This window comes from Corvus hawaiiensis, chromosome 4 (assembly GCF_020740725.1).
Source record: "Corvus hawaiiensis isolate bCorHaw1 chromosome 4, bCorHaw1.pri.cur, whole genome shotgun sequence".
NCBI lineage: Eukaryota > Metazoa > Chordata > Aves > Passeriformes > Corvidae > Corvus > Corvus hawaiiensis.
The window spans coordinates 36,744,204-36,755,734 of NC_063216.1; the positions used below are offsets into that span (position 1 = coordinate 36,744,204).

Below are 11,531 nucleotides of genomic sequence, written 5' to 3' on the forward strand. Positions count from 1 at the left end.
GAAATTACCACTTTGTGGGGACAGAAGTGCAATGAGGCAGAACTTGGCTACTTTTACCTAAAGGTTTCTTTGAGTTTTTGAATTCCTAGACCAAATAGATGTTCATCCCAAAATAATGAGGGAAAAAAAAGGAAATACTTTAGGACTATAGACACTAATTTTATTTTACTATAGTATCTCTAAAAGAAACATTCTTACAGACTCCTGTTTTGCTGGCAGGGTCTTTAAATCCACATTTGTTCCTGAAGCACTCTAGTCTGAAGTGTTATGCAGAAGACTCTGGAGCCTCATGAGGTGGCTCCGTGAACGTACAGAACCTTATTGTGTTGTAGATGAATGAAGAGATCCAGATTTTCCCTTTCTAACTGAAGGTGACCATAAGACAACTAGGTTTTCAGGTGTAAAATAGCAGCCAGAGATCAGCAAGCTTGGTGCTGGGTGTTGTTTACTCTGATGTGCTCCAGTTCTCAAAACAAATAAATGATCTCCCTCTCACAAAAATTGAGTCACGTTTTGTTTTTATCACAATAGTCCCAGCTGTTTCAAATAGCTGGCACTAATAATCTGTGCTTTAGACTGATTAGCATCCTATATCCCTTCATTTCTAAAATGGAATTTTAATCAGATTGTAATTCCTTGAAACCTCCACGTCAGTGAGTACTTCTCTAACCATTAATCAATTGAATTTTGCCCTCTATTAAGATGCTTAAATCCCCTTCATATTACTGATTGATAACTTTCATTGCCTCCAGCATGTCGCTGACATGCTGTTAGGTATTTTTTTAACATCAGGGCCATGACACTATTACAAAACTGAGAAAAAGAGCAGACGTTTGCATTGCTGCTGTTGTGGCTTTTCAGCTTTCTCATTTTAAATCCCTGTTTTCTTCAGGGATTTGAAAGTGGGTCATAAATTCATTCCAAAGAGAAATCACTTTCATTGGTCTAATCATGCAAGGACTCAATGTCTCTTCTGGGAGGCCAGTTCTTAGTGTGGAAGTAGCTTAGCTCCTTCTGCTCAACCCCCCTGCATTCTTTTTTTCTGGCCTCTATGCTTTTTTTTGTTGTTTTTGTTTGGCTGGTTGCTTTTGATGCTACTCTGCTGAAGCATAAATAAATTTTTCACAGGGAAGTTAGTAAGTTGTGACTCTACAGTACAAAAGGATAATAACGGAAAGAAAATGAAGTTATTTGGCTTGAGCTGAAATGCTTCCTATAATACATTGCAAACTAGTTTACTGGAAATGTGAAGAAGCTAAGTTAATACCTCAGATTAGCTTTAATGATTTTTCAGGACAACAACATGCAACCTAAGGGAAGAGTTCTACAACCCTTACTCAAGCCAAGGATATTTAAGTCTCTGGGACTGGGTTTTGTATCAACTGGCAATAAATAAAGAAACACAAAACATGCTTCTCAGAACAGAAGGTTTTTTGGGTTAACTAAGAAGTCACGTTGGAGAGACTTAGTCAGGCATGTCCTTTCTTAGGTGCCACTTATTAAATATTTGCTTTCCCTGAAGCAAAATGGGTGCTTTGCATGTTAATTTACAGCAGAACATGTCTTGTGTTTCAGTTTTAACCTGGTGGCATGTTCCAGATTTGATACAGCCATGCATTTAAGTAATTATCTGGAAGGCAGAGCCAGGGACAGTAACACAGTCTGGAATTTAGCCACCAGAATACACCAGAGGAAGACAAATCCTCAGAGCCCCAAGGTAGCACAGAAATCACCTTGAAAGAATAAGCTGAATTCTCCTCATGTCTTGCTACTGATGTAAAACAGAAAAAAAACCAGACCCCACAAACCCAAGCATTTCTATTATGATTACTACTGCTAAACCTAATTAACTCTCAGTATGTGCCAGACATAGCAGACGTGATTAAAGTCTTCTGTTCTGGTGTCAAAAGATAATCCAAGGCCTTTAAGCTTTTATTCAGATGCCTATGATTTTGTTAGAACACTTGCTGTACAGCATATGCTAATTAGAATTTTTGGTCTACATGAAGGAAGGAAGGAAGGAAGGAAGGAAGGAAGGAAGGAAGGAAGGAAGGAAGGAAGGAAGGTGCCAGTGGTAGCTCCTGGAGTTCCTCTGGAGTTCCTCTGGAGTTCCTCTGCTCTCTGCAAGAACTTAGGATATTTCTTTCTTAATCACCTCTCCTGGAGATTAACTTCACCTTTGTTTCACTTCAACCTCATTGAATTGGTGTTCCTTACCTTGCTATATGTCATTCAGGCTGGTGGAAGACTGATGTTTGAGGATAAAGGTGTATTTTGGCTCCAGCTGGGAGCTAGTTTTGTTGCTGCAGTGGAGTTCTTTCAAATTCAGAGAAAAAAAATTAAGTATGTAATTTGTTTTTTTCTGAGACATTCCACTTTGCACCAGAGCACACTCAGAGCAACTGTCATGAGCCTGGTGTATCACAGTCCATGGTTTTGACAGGAGAATCAGTAGCACAAGATGTTGTGTAGTAGGAAGTGATTCTATGCTCAGTTAATTAAAATCCGCAATATGACACGTAAAGTGGATTTGATTATAGTTCATTGTCTCAAAGACTTTATTGTTGGGAAGAAGAGGGGCAGCTTGCTTGCTTTTATTTTGAAGTAATTCTATAATTTATGGTAGGTTCCTAGCTTAGTTATTAGAAAAAGACATGTAGTACTTTTTGGTACTTTCTTGTTTGCTAGAACTCATCAAGTGTCCCAATGTTTGTCTGTAAAGATTTACCTAATGCAGCCCTTTGACAAGTGGCATGTGTCCTCATTTGTTTCAGGGGAGTCTTTTCCACTTCTACTGAAGCTAAAGTCTGCTGTGAACACTGAGTGAAGAGGTGGAGAATCAGGGGTCCTATTTATGGCTTTCTAAGTCCATAGAAATAATCACAGGGAAATTTTGAAAGAGATCTTTAACTACCTAACACTCCTCCTGAAAAGTAATCTCCTGTCAAATCCAGCTGTGCAATGGGACAGCTAGTTACCTGAGGCTTTGTTACACTTTTTAAAGAAGCCAACAAAACAACTGTAAGTATTTTTTATTGTCAAGTGTATTTTTTGAGATATTAATTTGAGTTCTGACTTAGAAGTTTGCTGGGCCGATTCAGATGGCCATTTTTTCATGTCAGAAAATATTTACAGCTATGTGTGGGAGTTCCTTCAGAAGTGCAACACAATTTTTCTTCAGACACTGTTAATATTTCAGGTTGACACTATGTTAGAAAAATACAGAAACTGTTTTTCTTGACATTTGGGTTATGCTATCTGAAATTCATTTCAATGGCAACAAGAAGCATTGGTGCAAATGGCACCCTTTTATGAAAGGAAATCCTGCTGTACTAAATCATTATTGTAACCCTATAATCCTAAACTGAGAGAAGACTTCAAAGGACTGAGTTTTATTCCTGCTTTCACATCAGGCAATCAGTAATGCACAAGTATTTGCATATGTGAAAAGCTGGCACAGTTGATATAGTGATAACAAAGCACGGTTATATAGAATTTTCACTGTTGCCACCATTTTAAAGTTCACTAAAAAAAAAGTATCCTTTCAGCTTTTTTTAATTTGTTTGATAAATTTTGAAGCTTTGTCATTTAAATTTTCAGATTTTTTTTTGTAGCAGCTGTGAAAGACAACAATATAAAAAGAGTAGTCTATGATTTACAGCTATAAATTTTATATAGCTGTTAGTGAAAGAAGGTTTTCATTTCCATTCTGGTAAGATCATTGTTATAAATCAATTCCCTCTTCGGAGGCTAAAAAAATCTACAAAAATATTTGTGGGATAACCTTTCTTTTAATCACTACTTTTGCTTAGGTCTTTACCTATCTCTCTGTCCATTGCTTGTTCGGTGCATATTTGCCTTTATTTCTGTTCTTCCCTTTCTGTTTGTCATTCTTGGTCCTTATTATTTTCTCAGTATTTGGCTTTCTCATGCATGCTTTTAATGTACCTTTGCTTTTCTTAAATCTTTCTGTGTGCTTGTATTCTCTGAAAGTGCAGGGTTATGTTTGGCAATCAGTAACTCAGGGATTGAGTGACTGATCACACTGAATTAATGCTGCATCTCTGGTATCCTCCCATCACCTTTCTCAGCCTGCTTCTTTCTGACACTCCGAGGATTTTTTGTGCTACTGTGCCAGAGTAGGAAAATAGCATAAGCTTGCTCTGAGATAGTTGCTTTCTCTGCCGTGGTCTAATTTGCTCCTTCTCAGCCTTGCATATTTCATTGCCTTGCCAGAAGTTGCAATATCCTCCCTGCTTTGTCTGCAAATGAGCCCATACATTTTTGGTGAAGCTCTGTCCTTACACTCCACAGCGAGCCAAGGGGAATGTGCTGATTGTGACTCTGCTTCAGGATGTTCATATTGTGCTAATGCCACAGGACTGGCACAGGCTATTACCTTAATATATGGTATGTGACAACATACTTCTGCTGCAATTCAGCATCTCAGCCTTGTTACTATAATTTTTCTTACCATTTTGTGTGGCTCAGAACCTCATGTGGGTATTATTTACAAAGCTAAGATTTTTACCATTGCTCTTATTGATTTTGCGTGAGCTCTTCTCAGAACAAAACATGGACTTTTGGCTTATAGTAGTAGGAAAGACATGGTGTGCTGCCATGTTTGAGAGGCTGAGGCATACAGTAAAATTTGCTGGACAGCCTTTTTGATTCCCATGGATACATCAATTCCGACTGATATATTGTTGACCAGTATTGCCCCTATCACCTGCAGGAAATGAGTGGACAAGTAACTGAGCTGTCAGCTTGAATCAGAGAATGAAAATAGTCATAGCTGCATGCCTCGTAAAAGTCAGTGGTGCAATTTTCCCTTGAAAAGAGTAATTGCTTTTTTTCCCTGTTTCTAAAGCAAAACTTCAGGTCTTAAAAAGGAACAACACAAAGTATTTATGACTCTGGAAATCCTTTCATAAAATGAGGATTCCCTTTAATGGTTTCCCATATAAAAGTAGAAATATTTTAGGAGGGTAATGGATATATGGCGATAGAATAAAAATTCAATGTCAATGACTGAATGACCTTAAGTCAGTTTTCTGACTCCTTTCCTATTCACAGGAGTACCAGAACAGTAACACTGAAGGCAGCAAGTTTATAACTGGTATAGAGATACAGCCAAAAAACCCCCCCAAACCCGTGAAATTTCATCTCACTGACAACTTTAAACAAGATTAATTTGGGAAAGGCCAGTATTACTGTAGGCACTCTAGCTTATTAAAAAAAGGGCTTTCAGGGAACATGGTCAATGAAAATTTAGAGATAAATATAAACATACTCTTTGTGTCAGGATTGTTCGAAACATGCCTAAATGTTTGGTGTTGTGTATCTGTTAGTTTTGCACGCACCTCTGAGACCTTTAGTGCTGGTTTACTGTCGGACAGGCTATCAGATTTGACTTGCCATGTCTGAAGTGAATGGCTAATTGCTGTGTTTGTGGGACAGCATAGAAAATCTCTGAGTTTACCTGGGCCAGAGCAGATGCTGCTGCAAAATTGATGGAGCTGGACAAGGGGAATGCAGTGCGAGATGGTCACTGGAGACTTTGGTCTAGAGAGCACATGCAGCACGGAATGGCACTAAAGGGCAGGAGAAGGGTCAGACACAGCAACTCCATCAGGTCCTTACTCCCAGCAGGTCTGCATTCATCTGTTGTTGAATAAGGAGTTCATGGGGAACTGTCAGCTTGACTTCTTTCACAAGTGCTAATTTCATCCCACATCATTAACCTATTTCTTTTAAAATCCTATTCTTCACACTGACATTAACTCTCATTAGTTGATGGAACATAAAAAGCTCCTTTTTGAAAGTGGCTTATACAAAAATGTTCTATAATAAAGAAGACCATGTCTAGATGTAACACTGTAGATAATTCTTGCTAGGATAAAAGTAATTTCCTTGTTAAGGGAAAAAAAATTAGAATCATAGAATATGGTGAGTTGGAAGCGACCCATCAAGATCATCGAGTCCAACTCCTGGCCCTGCACAAGACAGCACAAGAGTCACACCATGTGCCTGAGAACATTGTCCAAATGCTTCCTGAACTCTGTCAGGCTTGGTGCTGTGACGACTTCCCTTGGGAACCTGTTCAGTGCCCAACCAGCCTCTGGGTGAAAAACGTTTTCCTGATATCCAACCTAAACCCTCCCTGACCCAGCTTCAGGTCATTTCCTCAAGTCCTGTCACTGATGCCGAGAGTGAAGAGATCAGTATTTGCCCCTCCATTTCCCCTCATGAGGATGTTGAAGACCACAATGAGGTCTCCACTCAGTTTTCTCTCCTCCGGGATGAGCAAACCAAGTTTCCTCAGCCACTCCTCTTAAGGCTTCCCCTCCAGGTTCTTCACTGTCCCTCATGGTCCTCATTTGGACAATCTGTAATAGCTTAATGTCTTTCTTATATTGTGGTGCTGAAAACTGCACACAGAACTCAAGGTGAGGTTGCACCAGTGCAGAGCAGAGCAGCACAATCACTTCCTCCAACTGGTGGGCAATGCTGTACTTAATAGAATTGCCTTTGAAAAAAAGAACAATGTTTTATGATGATTGAAATTTGCATACTTCTTCTTGCAGCCCCAGAAACATCCCCCCCACCTCTCCCTTGCCTTTCTATTAATATACTGTCATGATAAGTGTTCTTACTGTTACCACCACATACTCTTCTAAAAAAGTGCCAGTGGGAAAATTGTACATAAAGTATGACAAGGAAGCAAAAGCTCAAGTCTCTGAGAGCTGAGGTATTTTACATACAAACAGACAATAAGATGTTTTGAAATGATGTCAAGTGTGAGATTTTGGCACGAGGATGTAATGGATCATCATTTCTAGTCTCACAAACCTTAGTGGTTGTGAAAATTAGGAATCACTGTTAACAGCTAATTGTTCCCACTCATGAAGTTCCTGCTTTGGCTTCAGGCTTGAAGAGCATCCTGTGAGCATTAACATTGCTCACTTTTTCCACTTCTGACAGTTCCTCTATAAAAGAATTTACCTCTCCCCACAAACCTTGCCTTTTGCTGAATGGCCAGGGACGCCATGCTGCCACTGCACTGTGACGCAGGATCCTGCCTGGAATCACTCAGGCGTGACTTAGGCACCAGCTCAGTGTAGGGCTGCCCAGCTTGATGTTGCACAGGTTTGTTTTTTCCATTGCCTCCAGTCACTACCAGAAAATATACTGGGACACTGCCCATGCCTAGAAGATGCTGCAGCACAGGAGGGACTTTCCAGGATATCTGCTGAATTCACGTGACTGCTGAACACACTGTATTTCACTTCTCAGGACTGACAGCATGGCCAGATCCACAGCCTTGCTCATTTGGGCTAATGAAACCCTAACAGAGTGGTAAAGTAATTCCAGGTTTTCACCCCATATTGCAGGCATGAGTAAATGCTTCCAAAGGGGTTTAATAGGCTGCAGAATGCTGTAATCAGTTTGCAGTATCAAGTACAGCTTCAGTTCTCTCACTTCCTAGCCAGTCTTCCTGACTTCCAGAAGTCCTGGACTAATGGTCAGTGTTTGCATGGGAAATCCAGGTTTCTGCTGCTTGGTCAGGTAATGGTGAAGGTCATATGCAATGGCTACTGGAAAGCTCCAGTGTATCAGACACTGCACAGTCCACACTCATGGTTTCCCTGTACAACACAAAGAATGCAAAGGATCCTTAGGACAGGACTTAGGATTTGTTATTCTAACCAACAGTCCAGTGAGCACTGAATTTTATTGGAGAAGCTGAGAAACATCAGCTGAGATCTATCTGCCTAGGGGCTACCAGGATTGAATAGGCAAGGAAGAGAGTGGGAAATGCAGGATCCAGCACAGTACAAAAAAAAAAAAAAAAGACCAGAACTGTATGTGGGGGCTGCCTACTCTACAAGGCAGGAAACAATGGAACTCCCCAAAATTAGAGTCCTGCAAAGAAGGTAGATAACTAAGTTTTTCAACAGAGAAAGGTGACTGGTAAAAAACTCTACTTAGCATAACAAAAATCTTAAAGCATATTTAATTGCAAAATCTGTCCACTTCAGATCCTGATAAACTCCAGTTTATACTTATAATGTGTAAGCAATCAAAAAGGAAGTAGCTTCTGGGAATGGAGTACTTTTATTTGTATTTACAAATGCGTGCACGCAAACATCCTCACTCATTTATTTCTGTACACACAAGCCCACAACATATGTATATTTATATTAGTGTGCTCTCCAGGATGTAATTCTGGAGTGCTTGGCTGAGCACAAAGGTTTAAAACAGGCTTGGGGTTTGGAGACCTTCCATTTGCAGACTGGCGTGCATGGCTGGCTATGCACAGGAGAGCTGTGGTGAGACTGAAGGGGTAGGCTATTGTAGGGCTGGGGTAATAATTTTTAAAATCATCCACTTTGTCAAATGCAATATTTTAAGACTATTCCTCCAAATGTCTTGTTTCCTCCAAAATGTCACCAAGGAAATTTTCCCTCTAATGAGGCAGACAGTTGTAGCAAGTCTCACTGCTCACAGAAGGGGCTGGGTGATTCAGACAGGCAGTGATGATCAATGAGCAATGCTGCATACAGTATGTCACAAATGGAACAAAAAGGTTAGGGACATCTGAATGAGGGAGTTGAGCTGTCACCATCAGCCTTGCCTCCGGGTTTCATTCTGAAAATTGCAGGGAAGTTGTGCTCTTCCTCCCTCGAGATTTGCATAGGACATTTGCTGCATCAAGGATTCCTTCTAGTGGAAGCAGCTAGAAGAAAGGGGGAAGTCAGATAGCAGAGTGTCTCTGTGCGCTGTGCTGTTGCCAAGCAGATTATGTGCTGTAATCTGTAAGCACTGAACTGTGTTTGAATTACGAGGAACCTCTCCCTTGCTTTTGTTTTAGCCCGCTGGGAGAGGCGATATTTCCGGACTGCTAATGTCACAGCGTGACCTGTTAATAACCTGCAAGAGCCTTCCTCCACTCCGCTGCCTCCTGCTCCCCCAGGACCCGGCAGCTGCCGTCACATGGATCGAATGCCTGCCTTCTATGCGCTTCATTGAGAAAAATTCAAGCATGTGGCCTGAGGTTCCCCTGATGACTGTCTGGGGATGATGATTTCTACCATCTGTTCTGGCTGCCTGTGGCTCCCGGAAACACCGAGGTGTATGTTGCTTCTGGCCATATGTGGGATTCCTAATGAAACCTCAGCTGCTGTCCAACTGTCTGTGAATATCAGATGGGTTTGAATTATCTTCCGCCAAGAGGGGAGGGAGAAGCACTTTGTTTAACTCTTTAATCTGAACCACTAGACAGCACATGCATAATCACAGGGTACAAAGCCGCTGAATTATTAGCATCTGCATCACGGTGGCAGCTGTAGCGTTTGCACGTGTGCTGGGTCTGTCTCATTCAAGATGCCCAGGCTGGTTGTTTCCAGGCTAAATATAAAGCCTCGAGTGAAATTCATCTTACTTTAGCTCACTTGGAAGCCTTATAATTATACCAGAGATTTATTTGATCCCTTCACTTCTGACTTGTGTTAAAGACACATTTCAGACATATAAATTGTATATCAGTATATGAAAAAGGTTGCTTATCAAATGTTTTAAATGCAGCTGAGGAATTGCAGCATTTCCAAAGTTATTTATTGAGATAGAGGAAGTCAGGGCAAATTGATATTAGTTTTGATATATGAAAGAGACTTTTGTGCAAAAAACCTTTGTAATGAATAAACACAAATCACTTCTCTTTCAGGATTTGATATCCTGTCTGTTTTTTTCCCTGTAGTCTATCATTTAGGAACCTTTTCTTGATGTTTGCTGCATATCAGATTTTAGTGGATGTTGAGAGTCACTATATCACCTAGAAGACCACATCTTAATAAAAACGATTTGACGTTCTTTCTTGTTAGAATTGTCTAGACTTCATCCCGTGATATTTACACTGTTTTCTCCATTCATACACATACTATTTTCTTTGAATGAATAGGTGGTCTCAGTAAAAAAACACTGAGTTTTATGTGGTCGGAAAAATTGTTGACAGTCAGTCCTGCAGCAGAGAAGTTATTACAGAGTTGCTGAACAGATCAGGAGTAACTGCTTACATTTCTTGCAGTCATTGTTCAGGCAGAGATATGCTAAGTATAAGACTTGCAAGAGACATCAAAGGGAAAAGGAAAAGGAAAAGGAAAAGGAAAAGGAAAAGGAAAAGGAAAAGGAAAAGGAAAAGGAAAAGGAAAAGGAAAAGGAAAAGGAAAAGGAAGGAGACAACTAGCAGTAGGCTAGTTGTCTTGGGTTGTTACACACTAAGGGAAGAGTATCAGTGCATGGTACTGGATGCTTCACATTTTCAGATTCAAGTTAAACACCTCTGTAGCATGACCTCATGCACTTATTTTTAGAGGTTGTTTTTCTACTAATATTGTGGATGCTAATCAAAGAATGTGAAAACACTTCTTAGCAATGGCTTACCAAAGGGCGTTTGTTTTTGCTTTTGGAGCTTTTTTTTTTATGCCATGAGACACAACAGCATTCTGCAAATGCATTCAGCAGCTAGTGCATAGGCATGGGGTGGGAGTCAGGGTTCCCACCACTGCTGGAATTTCTTTCTCTTATCGACTGACTCATGCAGAGATGTGCACATATCTCTTGCATATGCATACTGTCAGAAATCAGTATCAGGATAGAAGGCTTGAAAGTAGACAGTACCAGAAAATTCAGTAAGGCTTGGAAAAAAAAAAATTCTACTTTACTGATCCTTTTTTATTAAAAAAAAAAAAAAACAACAAACCCCGCCATTCAAAGACACAGGAGCTATGTACAGAAACATTTCATGCATTTATTTTCTCCAGCCTGGAATGACCCAGTATCTACCTCTGCCTTCATCTTTAAAGCAGATTTTCTTTTAGCAATGAATGCAAGGCTACTGGCTTTTAGCAAACATGAGCGAGATAAGGACACACAAATACAGGAAAGGTGATTTGTCTATAATGTAAAGCTTCTCTGGCAGCATTTCTTTTTTTGTGTCTGGATACAGGAAAATTTATCTGTACTACCAGTGGCTGGCCAAAAAAAAAACCAAACCCAACCCCCCCTCCCCCAAAAAACACCCCACCAACAGAAAAAAACCCAACCCCAAAAACAAACCCCTTACAAGTCCCTTACTTTTAAAAATAGTTAGCTTTCAGCCCAGAGTTTTTTAAGGGAAATCTGGTGTTTCTTTCTTCTCTCTGCATAGATCTCTGCAACACTGAAGAGAGATTTGACAAATGGAGACAGCTTGTAACAATGTACTTGGAGCTCTGAAAGACTAAAATAAGTCATCGAAATCATTCCAAAAAGGATTTTTTTCATGAAGCTGTCTAAAAATATGTCACAGAGAATTTCTTTCCCCCTTTTACCACTCCTCTTTTTTGTTTGAAGCAAGGTGGGTATTTATACTTAGCTGCATATCATTATTTGTGATTTCCCTTTTCTGTTAGTCACATCACGTCTTGGCTTGCAGTCACAAGTGACGTAAGATATTGCAAAATGTCACTAATAAATATGTTAAGGGACAG

General features: G+C 40.1%; 1 long non-coding RNA gene across 1 annotated transcript; it reads left to right on the forward strand.

The window, feature by feature from the left end:
* The first annotated feature begins 2,779 nt into the window (after positions 1–2,779).
* On the forward strand, positions 2,780–9,729 carry LOC125325122. Its single transcript, XR_007203212.1, has 2 exons — positions 2,780–3,021; positions 8,876–9,729. It is a non-coding gene; the product is annotated as an uncharacterized LOC125325122 (long non-coding RNA).
* The last annotated feature ends 1,802 nt before the right edge of the window (positions 9,730–11,531 follow it).